We start from the raw sequence: 13372 nt of genomic DNA, 5'->3' as shown, positions 1-13372 counted from the left end.
GTCCCATCCGGACACGGGACGAAGTCTTCAATCTTGTATCTTCATAGTCCAACAGTCCGGCCAAAGTATATAGTCCGGCTGTCTGAGGACCCCTTAATCCAGGACTCCCTCGGTAGCCCCTGAACCAGGCTTCAATGACGATGAGTCCGGCACGCAAATTGTCTTCGGCATTGCAAGGCGGGTTCCTTCTCCGAATACTCCATAGAAGATTTAGGACACAAGGATCGTGTCTGGCTCTACAAAACAAATTCCACATTCCACCATAGAGAGTATAATATTCCACAAATCTAATCTGCTGACATCTTTTACGACATCACGCCATGGTCCAGTTTTTATTCGAACCATTTTCATAACCAGCCACTACACGCGCTGCGAGGCGGTTTTATTGGCACGTCTTGTCGAAGCAAAGATCGTGTCCCCCTTATTGCGGGATTCTCATCAATACAGGTGTGGGTAACCCAACCGTGTTTGTTTAGTATGACTCCTCGATTTTAGGCAAGTCCCAAACGGTCACGCGGGGGACGCTTGATATTCGTCCTCTTTATAAAGGGGGCCAAGGCCTGTCCTTTTCTTTCCACGCTCGATCCTTCCCCTCCCGTACCTCGAGTTCCAACACCCAAGGCTCAAGCTAAAAGCACTTCGGTCCTCCGACCATGTCCAGATCCAATCTTCGAGACCGGTGGATGGCCTCCTCCGTCACAGAGGAGGACATCCGGAAGCTTAGGGAGGCCAGGTATCTCACCGCCGAGATTCCGCACAGGCTACCTGCTCAAGGGCAGGTCGTCCCCACTCTCGAACCCAACGAGAGTGTCGTTTTTATCTCCCACTTTCTCCGAGGGCTAGGTTTTAGCGTTGATCCCTTCGTAAGAGGGCTCATGTTCTACTACGGACTAGATTTACACGATCTAGCTTCGGATTCCGTCCTTCACATCTTGTCGTTTATCGTCGTGTGTGAAGCCTTCCTCCGCATCACCCCCCACTTTGGCCTATGGCTCAAGACCTTCAATGTATGGCCGAGGGTGATCGACGGGCGTCACGCGGAGTGCGGAGGCCCTATAATAAGCAAAGGCGCCGACGTCCCATGGTCAAATTGTTCTTTCGTGGAGACTTATGATTTATGGCAGCGGGAGTGGTTTTACATCACCGCCCCCCGAGGTACAAAGCGGGTGGCCGCTCCAGCGTTTCGCCCGGGCCCTCCACCACAACTGGCGTCATGGGTCAACAAGGGGCTGGACTGGGGGCCGGTTAACGACGTGCTGACATTGCAAAGCCGCATCCAAGATCTTCTCAAGAGGGATGTTAGTCTTGTCAAGATAATGCAAGTGATGCTGGTTTATCGAGTCCTGCCCTGCCAACATCGTCCTCTCCGTATGTGGGAGTTCAACCCGGAAGGACCACGAACCGTTCAACAATTCTTCGGCCTGACGCTCAAAGACATGTACGAATCATTCTTCGGTTCACGAATAAAGTGTCCGGACACCACCGACGACGTGGGTCTCAATTGCAACCGCCCGGATACCCAAGTAAGTAATTCCGCTATCGAACACACCATCCTTTATGTTTATTGTAACATCATTCTAAAAAATTGTTCTCTGCCAGGACTGGCTGAAGAAGGCGGAGAGGATTAGGTGTCCGGCCCCTCTTCCCGAAGGCTCGCCGAATCCTTTGTTGACCAGGATGCTTGACCATGCGTCGTATCAGGTGCCATCAGGAGAGGACGAGGGGAGGAATAGAGAAGCCACAGATGGGCCTCATTTTTTACACATCCAGATCGGAGGAGTAGGTGCCTCCGCGAAGGAGGATAATCGGGGAGGGGAATCCAAAATGCCCTCTCCTCAAGGTAAGAAAAGGACCGCCTCTGAAGACTTGGAAACGGAGGCTTCCAAACGAGGGAAGAAAACCTCGCAAGGGGGCTGGCCCTCCACTGAGCCGTAAGTGAAAGAGTACTTTGGTAGACATACCCCGTTTTGTCTCTAAGGGTAATGACCAAAACATATTTGTTGCAGTCCGACTCGCAGCTCTTCTCCACAGAGTTCGTCCTCGGGAGATCTTCCTTCGGAGATGATGGAGAGCGAGACGCCTTTCCCTGCCTCCCCGTCACATGGGGCGGACGACCCTGAGGTGTCGTCACGGAGGATTTCTCCTGATCCACCAAGGCCTGAAGTTGACACTTCGGCTGCCCGGAGTCTGGAATATCCGGCTCTCAAAGAGAGCTTTAGGAGGAGTCCGGGATTGTCCGGCACATAGCCGGACACACTGATGGGCCTTCTAGAGCGAGCGGCCATCTCAGAGACACATCGTGCCTTAATGGGCGGTGGTTGAGAGGATTTCATCCGTGAAAAGCAGTTTGAATGAATCTTTTACGAGTCTACTGAGAGGCTTTGAGGTACGCAAAAAATGTATTTTTGATGGTTCCGCACATGCTAAGTGTGCTCTGTATAGATAGTAGCCCCTGAGACTCTGGTTGCCATCAATGTGGCGAACAGAGGATCGTAATCTCTGGTAATAAGTGCGCTGCTTTATGTGCAGGTCGCTGAGGGTCCGGCAGCCGATGGATCTGCCGATTTTGCCGAACTAAAGCGGCAGCTGGATGTGGCCGATGCCGACATCGCGCTTGTTAACAAGCAGCTGGACGAGGCCCAGGGTATGTATATTCGGCTTGTCAGCAATTGTTTAAGAGGAGCATGATGCTAGTATCTATAACATGTTGTGATTGCAGATGGAGCTGCTGCCATGGAGACCCTTCGGGCGGAGCTTGCCCGAGCCAAGGAGCAAGCCCGGATAAGTAATGCGGCCGCTCTGAAGGCGGTCGAGGAGTTAAGAGCTGAACAGGCTCCTCATCTCCGGAGCGAAGAAAAGATAGCCGAGATGGCTACCGAGCTGGAAGATGCCGCCAACCGCCACGAGCTCCTTGAAAGGGAAAATCAAGCGAAAGCGGCTGACTTGAAGAAGGCCCTGGAGGCAGCCAAGGAAACCCGTTCTGAAATGAGGTGGGTGAGGGACGAGCATCGCGAAGCCGGAGATATCGTGGCTGGAGAGCCCTATCTGTTGCGGATGAAATTCGGAGATCCGAAGTATGCCCCTCTGGATCAGTTGTGGAGTGCGGCGGACGCATATGCAGACCTGGCGAAGAGTGCTGCTGATGCGTCTGAGTTTTATAACGATCGGAAAGACCATAAGGATGAGAGGTTATTCTGGACGCAGTTCAGTGCCCCGACGCGTCCGCTGCCACTGAATGAAAAGATGGCCGCATGGGCCGAACTCTACAGGTTGTCCGGGCTTGCTATGAGGTCTGTCGTGGATCATCTTTAACCACAAGGACCAAGGCTGGACAACTATTTTGGATTGGTGCGACAATTCCTTGGTGATGTGTCGCATATCGATGCTGTGAAGAGGTCGTCGTGCATAGAGGGCGTGCGGATGGCTCTTGCCCGTGTTAAAATATACTGGGCTAGGATGGAAGCCATTGCTATTGCAACCCGGAGTACGGCGGATGGCCAGGACCCGACCGAGCACTATTTTGAAGAAGTTTTAGAAGGCGCCCGTTTAATAGAGGCTCAGTGCTCGAAGAGTGCCATGTTCGAATGACATGTGTCGCGATTGTAAAGACAATGCTATTTTGATTATGAAGGCTGTTTTTATACTTTTGCCTGAAAGTATTATAATGCCTCCTGTGCGGCCGTTTATGTATATATAACCTGAATGTTTGCAGTCATCGGCTTCAGCCCCCACGCATATAATGCGGGGGTGTTTGAGAGAACATGTAGGCACACTTGATCCAACGTCTTGGTCCGTTAAGGAGGTGATAGCGCGGCGAACCAGACAATCAGACTATATAGCTTTAACACTTTCACTTAGCCATTGGAGTTTGACGGTGGGGCTACTATATAGCCCTGGTACTTTCGCGTTCAGCCGGATATGGTGCACGTACGTACGTGACCAAGAAACCGGTCCTTCTTTAATGCGGAGGAATCATGAAGATTCCGCTGGGTTATTGAGTGGTTGACCAGTCTCGCGCTGTATCATGACAGTCAGTTTTCGGCTTTCTCTACTGAGGTGCTCGCCGGATGAACCGGGGCACAATCGCAGTAGTTCTCTCGGTGCCACCTTAGCCGATAGAACGGAACGTAAGGTAGGAAAACACGGGAGCCGGGCAAACCCAACATTTGACCAAAGACATGATTCGGAGCTGATGCATATAAGGCCAAACTCACAACGCCGAACACTCCCTAAGGTATTCGGACTTTATAATGTGTACGGGGCTGAATAACGCCCTTGACAATAAGCCCTGAGTTTCCAGGTATGAGCAGTAGTCTGGTGTGACAAAAATGCCAAAAACGCCAGTATCCCTCCCAGTTGTATAAAATTTCCGGAGGGGAAGAAGCAACAAGAGATATTAAAAACGTTTGCGTAGGTTCTTAATCTAAAAAGAAACCTTTGAGCGGGGCCCTGCTGCACGTCTGCGCCTTTATCTATGTTGTGTCGTATCCTGGAAGGGTGTAGCATGATGATCATCTGTAAAAAGATAAAACCTAGGTGAAAGACTTCGTGCGAGCTGTTCGTTAATCTGACTGAACCATGAAAATGCAATATGCTATTGTATTGATAGGGCCGAGCCAAACTATGGGCTCTTTTTGCGAGCAGCCCCTAGCATCTTTTATGGGGAAATCCCAACTGGGCTGTTATATTGTGTGGAGCGCCGGACTCGTCTAACCGTGTTCGTGGTCTTGACGACCGGCCACTTGTCCTGGTTGGAGGGACCTCTCAGTGTTCGGCTGCTAGAGCCGCCACGTATTCTTTCGCGCGTAAGGAACACTCTGTATTTCCGCTAACTGTGATGACGCCGCGTGGACCGGGCATCTTAAGTTTGAGGTAGGCGTAATGCAGTACTGCACTAAAACAAGCGAAGGCCATTCTTCCAAGTAGTGCGTGATAGCCACTTCGGAATGGAGCGATGTCGAAGATTAATTCCTCGCTTGTGAAGTTTTCGGGAGAACCGAATACAACCTCTAGTACCAGAGAGCCCGTACAGTGGGCCTCAACGCTTGGTATTACCCCCTTAAAGGTAGTGTTAATTAGGCTGATCCTTGAAGGGTCTATCCCCATTTTGCAGACAGTGTCCTGATATATCAGGTTTAGACTGCTGCCGCCGTCCATAAGGACTCGTGTGAGATGGTATCCGTCAATTATTGGGTCGAGCACCAAGGCAGCCAATCCACCGTGCCGGATACTAGTCGGATGGTCCCTGCGGTCAAAGGTGATTGGGCAGGCCGACCAGGGATTAAATTTAGGGCCGACGGGCTCAACAGCGTATACGTCTTGGAGTGCGTGCTTGCGCGTTCTCTTTGGAATGTGAGTTACGTAAATCATATTGACTGTTTTGACTTCTGGTGGGAATTTCTTCTGTCCTCCAGTGCTCGGCTGACGAGGCTCGTCCTCATCTTCACTTGGCATCTCCCTCCCCTTTTGTTCGGCATTCAGTTTGTCGGCCTGTTTGAAAACCCAACACTCTCTGTGGGTGTGGTTTGCAGGTTTTTCGGGGGTGCCGTGAATTTGACATAATTTTTCTAGAATCTTGTTTAGGCTGGACGGTTCATCTCTGCTGCCTTTAAATGGCTTCTTCCGTTGACTGGGTCGAGAGCCCCTGAATCCGGCATTGATTGTCGTGTTCTCTGAGCTGTCATGATTGTTTCGACGCTTGTTTTTGTTGCGTCGCGGCTTCCCGTTGCCATCCTTGACTTCGGATGTGCTTGGGTCGCTGGTGCCGCTACGGGCCAGCCAGCTGTCCTCGCCCGCGCAAAAGCGGGTCATAAGGCTTGTTAAGGCTGCCATCATCCTCGGCTTTTCTTGGCCGAGGTGTCTGGCAAGCCATTCGTCCCGGATACTGTGTTTGAAAGCCGCTAAGGCTTCGGCGTCCGGGCAATCGACTATTTGATTCATCTTAATAAGAAATCTGTTCCAGAGCTTTCGGGCTGACTCTCTGGGCTGTTGAATTATATGACTTAGGTCGTCTGCGTCCGGAGGTCGGACATAGGTCCCTTGAAAATTGGCCCTGAAAGCATCCTTGAGCTCTTCCCAACTTCTAATTGAGTTTTCAGGAAGGCTTTTCAGCCAGTGCCGAGCTGGTCCCTTTAATTTGAGGGGTAGGTATTTAACGGTGTGGAGATCGTCTCTGCGAGCCATGTGGATATGAAGGATAAAGTCCTCGATCCAGACCCCAGGGCCTGTAGTTCCGTCATATACCTCTATATTCACGGGTTTAAATCCTTCCGGAAATTCATGATCCAGTACCTCATCGGTGAAGCACAGGGGGTGTGCGGCACCCCTGTATTTGGTTGTGTCGTGGCATGCTGTCGACGGTTGTTGTGTTTGGTTCCGATTCCAAGATGGTGTTCGATCAATGTGATCTTTTCAGTAGCTCTGATCCTGTGTCAGAGCGCGCTTCCTAGATCCGTAGATGGATCTGGCCATACCGTACTTTCTGTCCAGGAGCTCACGTAAATCGTGTGCTGACTTGTGGGTGGCATCATTAGCCGTCTTGTCACGGCCACGGGGAGGTCGGTCTGGCGGATCGGTCGTTTTCGGCTGAGTGGGCTCTATGGCCTCGTCGTCGAATTCGGGCAGCAGCTTGCGCTTTGATAGCTCTTTGTGTGGCGATCGTCGCCATATTTTTCTTCTGTGTCGAGCACTTTGTTCCACCTGCGGTTGAGCGTATCCTGCGCGGCCTTAAGCCTTTGCTTCTGCTTCTTTAGGCTCCTCGCGGTGGCGATAAGCCTTCTGTGGAGGTTCTCTTGTTCCAAGAGTTTCTCTGGGATGATGAGTGCATCATCTTTCGAGCTATTCTCCTCTTCGGAGACAGGTTGTTGAATTTTACCCTCGGGATCAGCGTTATCTGACGTCAGCTCCGGACTGTTTTCACCATCCCCTGGCTCACCCTGCTCCATCGCTGGGTCCATGGGGTCGTCGTTTCCTTTGGAGTCAACTGGGGTATTTTTATTTCTTGCGCTGTTGTCGTTGTTTTTACTGTGGCGTGATTTAGAGCGGCGTCTATGGCGCCGCTTTGGTGGCTTATCGAGGGGATTATCCATCATTGTATCATCACCATCGCCTTCTTTTGGTGTGTCCACCATGTATATATCGTATGATGAGGTGGCAGTCCAGCGCTCAGTGGGCGGTGGTTCCTGTTCTTCTCCTGCGTCGTCATAAATACCGTCCACGTCTTCGGAGTCGAAATCGAGCATGTCGGTTATGTCATTGACGGTGGCTATGAAGTGGGTGGCAGGTGGCGAACGAATTTCTTCGTCGTCCGCTTCCCACTCGAGCCGAACATAGTTCGGCCAGGAATATCTTGAGAAGGAAAGAGACCTTAATGAGTTCAGCACATCACCTAAGGGCGAGTGCCAAAAAATATCCACGGCAGTGAACTCCATGACTGGTGCCCAATTAGATTCGACAGGCACGGACGCACGCGGTTCGGATCCTGTAGCCGGAGACGAGTCCGAGGGTCCGATGACGCCACTTTCACAGGAGGTGGGATCAGTGTTCGGCTCCAACGCCGATGAGTGTGCGGCTTCCGTGGCGGGGTCCATCCACCCGCCTTCGAAAGGCACGATCTGCTCCGGATTGATTCCCAGTGCCACCGCAGGCGCGATCTCTCGAATACTATCCGATGGCAGATCAAAGTCCTGCCCGTCGTGACCGTTTGGCGTGCCTGGCATGGGCTCGAATCCTTCGAAGATCAAGTCTCCGCGGATGTCAGCAGTATAGTTCAAGCTTCCAAACCTGACCTGATGGCCAGGGGCGTAGCTATCGATCTGCTCCAGATGGCCAAGCGAGTTGGCCCGTAGTACGAAGCCGCCGAATATGAAGATCTATCTGGGGAGGAAAACCTCCTCCTAGACCGCATCGTTGAAGATGATCGAAGGGGCCATCAAGCCTTACAGCGACGGCACAGTGGAACTCTCAATGAAAGCACCAATGTTGGTGTCAAAACCGGCGGATCTCGGGTAGGGGGTCCCAAACTGTGCGTCTAAGGCTAATGGTAACAGGAGGTAGGGGACATGATGTTTTACCTAGATTCGGGCCCTCTCGATGGAGGTAATACCCTACTTCTTGCTTGATTGATCTTGATGATATGAGTATTACAATAGTTGATCTACCACGAGATCGTAGAGGCTAAACTCTAGAAGCTAGCCTATGATTATGATTGTTGTTGTCCTACGGACTAAACCCTCCAGTTCATATAGACACCGGAGGGGGCTAGGGTTACACAGAGTCGGTTATAGAGAAGGAAATCTACATATCCGAATATCCAAGCTTGCCTTCCACGCAAAGGAGAGTCCCATCCGGACACGGGACGAAGTCTTCAATCTTGTATCTTCATAGTCCAACAGTCCGGCCAAAGTATATAGTCCGGCTGTCCAAGGACCCCTTAATCTAGGACTCTGTCAACCTCCTCACAGAGAAGACCTTTTGTATCGTCCTTTGTTCACCTTGAATCGTGTATCACCCTTTGTGTTTGGAGGACCTAGCATATGTGTGACCGAATCTTGTTGGTTTGGGTGATTCTCTCGTGTTTTCCCTCATGTTTCCCCTCGTGTTATTCGTGTTCCTCGTTGCGATCCGCTCCTTTCGTGAAAGATCGGGCATCTAGGGCTCTACCCTACATCATCTTGCTATCATGAGCCACGTTGATCACGATTTCGGAGCCTCCCCTCTTTGTTTTCTAGCCTTGTTTTGTTGATTTTGTCCCAAATTCAAATATTCCCCACAAAAATAGCCCCCCAATTTTTTTGTGATTTGTTGGTGTGATGAAGTTTTGTTGGATTAGATTCGCGTATTTCGTGTCTTGCAAGTAGATCTAGCTTTTCCCCCTCTTTTCCCCAATTTCCATCCACAAAATCTCCCGATTTTTTCCCCAGATTTGACCTTTCCACGCAGAGTTCATGGAGTTCATCCACGGATCCCGCACCCGGACATCTGGCCCGTGACCCCCGGACATCCAGCCGCCCCGGACATCCGGCCACCAAGCCCAGACATCCATCCACTAACAGCATCATTTCCATCCACCGCTCCTTTTTCCGCCTAACTTTCGCCAAATTTTGTTCCGGTGCCCACGTCCACTTCTGTATACCACCACCGCTTTTCGTAAGCACCACCATCGCTTACCCGCAATCAACTCCGACAATTTTGACATGTTTTGTTTTGACAATTTGAGGTGTGGTTCCCGTGTCCTATTGTGTTTCGGCTATATAGGTACGGTTCGACATCAACATCACCACCGCTCATCTTCGCCGTGGACTCATCATCGACAAAAACCATTCGACAATTTTGACACCTTCAACCATAAGCACGGACGGTAACCTCGATGATATCTTTGTCTACTCCTTTCCATTGCATTGATAACCACCATAGCCCAAATTTTGCGTACCTTGCCTATCAAGACTAGCCTTTGAGTATTGACGCAACGTGGCTTGTGCACATTAGTGATCATACTTTCCATAGCATACATACCATATCATCTTAGTACATATCTTGGTATCATCTCTTGTGTCACAAAGTTTTCATCGCATACACATTTGCTATCTTGGTTCGTGAAGTTTTTGCATGAGAAAGAGCTCAAGAGAGAAAGAGCCAAATAATCTTTTAAGAAAAAGGGAAATATAAGCAAAGAGCTTATAAGCAAGAACCATAGCATCTTACTAAATTAAGATTGTCATACTCGATCATCTTGGATCATACCATCGGAATACCAAACATATAGCATACTTGGGATAGAAGTCATTGCATTTTTGCTTAGTAGGTTGTGCACAAGTTTCGTATCCGCCTATTGCGCAATCGTGCTGGCATCTCTCTAGTGTTGTGCAACAAGAGCATTTTTGTGGATTCCACATTTTGGCTCATTCCTTGGTTGCACGACCCCATTTATCTATTCGTGCGTGTGTTTCCGTGTACCATATCTTGCTATTGGTCTACTTGTTGCATTTGCAAATTTGCGAATCTTTTCCAATATTTTTGAAGCTCACTAACAATTGCATCAAATTTTGTGCCACCATCCTAACCGAGCTCCACCATAAGATTTTACTTGTGTAGGTGTGAGAACCGATAAGAATTGGTACCAATTGTGCTATTTCCTTGTTACATATATTTGAGTGATCATTGATCCATCTTCAACATCGTCAAGGTAAATTTGGTATAAGTTCTTCTCTTTCTCCCACTCACATATTTGCTTGGAATGATGGATAGGCCAAGTTCTTCTACCAACCCACTCTTGAGCAAGACGATGACATGTCATCCTACGTCACCAAGAGCCACCTCTTCAGTGCACAAAGAGCTTTGTATGAAGAACAACAAGCAATGAGCGACCGCATTGACAACCTCTCCATCGACTTGCGACTTGATAACCCACAAGTAGGGGATCGCAACAGCTTTCGAGGGTAGGGTATTCAACCCAAATTTATTGATTCGACACTAGGGGAGCCAAAGAATATCCTCGAGTATTAGCAGTTGAGTTGTCAATTCAACCACACCTGGATAACTTAGTATCTGCAGCAAAGTGTTTAGTAACAAAAGTGGTATGATAATAATAGTAGCGGTAGCAAAAGTAAAGATAAATGTTTTTGGGTTTCTGTAGTAGTTGTAACAGTAGAAACGGTAAAGTAAATAAGCGAAGAACAATATATGAAAAGCTCGTAGGCAATGGATCAATGATGGATAATTATGCCAGATGCGATTCCTCGTGCAATAGTTATAACATAGGGTGATATAGAACTAGCTCCAATTCATCAATGTAATGTAGGCATGTATTCCGTAAATGGTCAAACGTGCTTATGGAAAAGAACTTGCATGACATCGTTTGTCCTACCCTCCCGTGGCAGCGGGGTCCTAGCGGAAACTAAGGGATATTAAGGCCTCCTTTCAATAGAGAACCAGAACAAAGCATTAGCACATAGTGAATACATGAACTCCTCAAACTAAGGTCATCACCGAGAAGTATCCCGATTATTGTCACTTCGGGGTTGTCGGATCATAACACATAATAGGTGACTATAGACTTGCAAGATAGGATAAAGAACACACATATATTCATGAAAACATAATAGGTTTAGATCTGAAATCATGGCACTCGGGACCTAGTGACAAGCATTAAGCATAGCAAAGTCATAGCAACATCAATCTCAGAACATAGTGGATACTAGGGATCAAACCCTAACAAAACTAACTTGATTACATGGTAAATCTCATCCAACCCATCACCGTCCAGCAAGCCTACGATGGAATTACTCACGCACGGCGGTGAGCATCATGAAATTGGTGATGGAGGATGGTTGATGATGACAACGGCGACGAATCCCCCTCTCCAGAGCCCCGAACGGACTCCAGATCAGCCCTCCCGAGAGAGATTATGGCTTGGCGGCGGCTCCGTGTCGTAAAACGCGATGAAACTTTCTCCTTGATTTTTTTCTCCCCGAGATGGTATATATGGAGTTGGAGTTGAGGTCGGGAGGAGTCCAGGGGGCCCACGAGATAGGACGCCGCGCCGTAGGGGGGGCGCGCCCCCCTGTCTCGTGGACAGCCTGTGGGCCCCTGGCCTTCATTCTTTCGCCAAAAATTCTTATTAATTCTGAAAAGTGCCTCCGTGGATTTCCAGGACATTCCGAGAACTTTTCTTTTCTACACATAAAACAACATCATGGCAGTTCTGCTGAAAACAGCGTCAGTCTGGGTTAGTTTCATTCAAATCATGCAAGGTAGAGTCCAAAACAAGGGCAAAAGTGTTTGGAAAAGTAGATACGTTGGAGACGTATCAACTCCCCAAGCTTAAACCTTTGCTTGTCCTCAAGCAATTCAGTTGATAAACTGAAAGTGATAAAGAAAAACTTTTACAAACTCTGTTTGCTCTTGTTGTTGTAACATGAAAAGCCAGCATTCAAGTTTCAGCAAATATCATGAACTAACCATACTAACAATAAAACATAGGTCTCACAATTACTCATATCAATAACATAATCAGCTAGCAAGCTATAATAATAAAACTCGGATGACAACACTTTCTCAAAATAATCATAACATGATATAACAAAATTGTATCTCGCTAGCCCTTTCTGAGATCGCAAAACATAAATGCAGAGCACCTTTAAAGATCGAGGACTGACTAAGCATTGTAATTCATGGTAAAAGAGATCCAGTCAAGTCATACCCAATATAAATCAATAATAATGAATGCAAACGACAGTGTGCTCTCCAGCGGGTGCTTTTTAATAAGAAGGGTGATGACTCAACATAAAAGTAAATAGATAGGCCCTTCGCAGAGGGAAACATGGATTTGTAGAGGTTCCAGAGCAAGATTTTTAAAATAGAGATTGAATAACATTTTGGCGGCATACTTTCGTTGTCAATGCAACAACTATGAGATGGATGTATCTTCCATACTACATGCATTATAGGCAGTTCCCAAACAGAATGGTAAAGGTTTATACTCCCCCAACCACCAACAAGCATCAATCCGTGGCTTGCTCGAAACAACGAGTGCCTCCAACATACAACAACCCTGGGGGAGGTTTGTTTAGTTATTTTGATTTGCTTTGATCATTTTGGATCATGGGACTGGGCATCCCGGTTACCGGCCCTTTCTCGTGAATGAGGAACGGAGTCCACTCCTCTTGAGAATAACCCACCTAGCATGGAAGATATAGGCAACCCTAGTTGAAACATGAGCTGCTCGAGCATACGAAACAGAATTTCATTTGAAGGTTTGGAGTTTGGCACATACAAATTTACTTGGAACGGCAGGTAAATACCGCATATAGGAAGGTATAGTGGACTCATATGGAACAACTTTGGGGTTTAAGGAGTTTGGATGCACAAGCAGTATTCCCGCTTAGTACAGGTGAAGGCTAGCAAAAGACTGGGAAGCGACCAACTGAGAGAGCGACAACAGTCATAAACATGCACTAAAATTAATTTACACCGAGTACAAGCATGAGTAGGATATAATCTACCATGAACATAAATATCATGAAGGCTATGTTGATTTGATTCAACTACATGCGTGAACATGTGCCAAGTCGAGTCACTCAATTCATATAAAGGAGGATACCATCCCATCATACCACATCATAATCATTCTAATAGCATGTTGCCACGCAAGGTAAACCATTATAACTCATAGCAAATCAAGCACGACACAAGCAACTATAATCTCTAAATGTCATTGCAAATATGTTTACTTCATAATAGCTGACCCAGGAACGATGAATCATCATATTTACAAAAACAAGAGAGGTCGAGTTCATACCAGCTTTTCTCATCCCAATAAGTCCATCATATATCGTCATTATTGCCTTTCACTTGCACGACCGAACGATGTGTA

The sequence above is a fragment of the Triticum aestivum genome, chromosome 7B (genome assembly GCF_018294505.1).
Source record: "Triticum aestivum cultivar Chinese Spring chromosome 7B, IWGSC CS RefSeq v2.1, whole genome shotgun sequence".
In the NCBI taxonomy this organism is placed as follows: Eukaryota; Viridiplantae; Streptophyta; class Magnoliopsida; order Poales; family Poaceae; genus Triticum; species Triticum aestivum.
The sequence above is the reverse complement of the archived record's forward strand: the minus strand, read 5'-3'. Positions refer to the sequence as shown.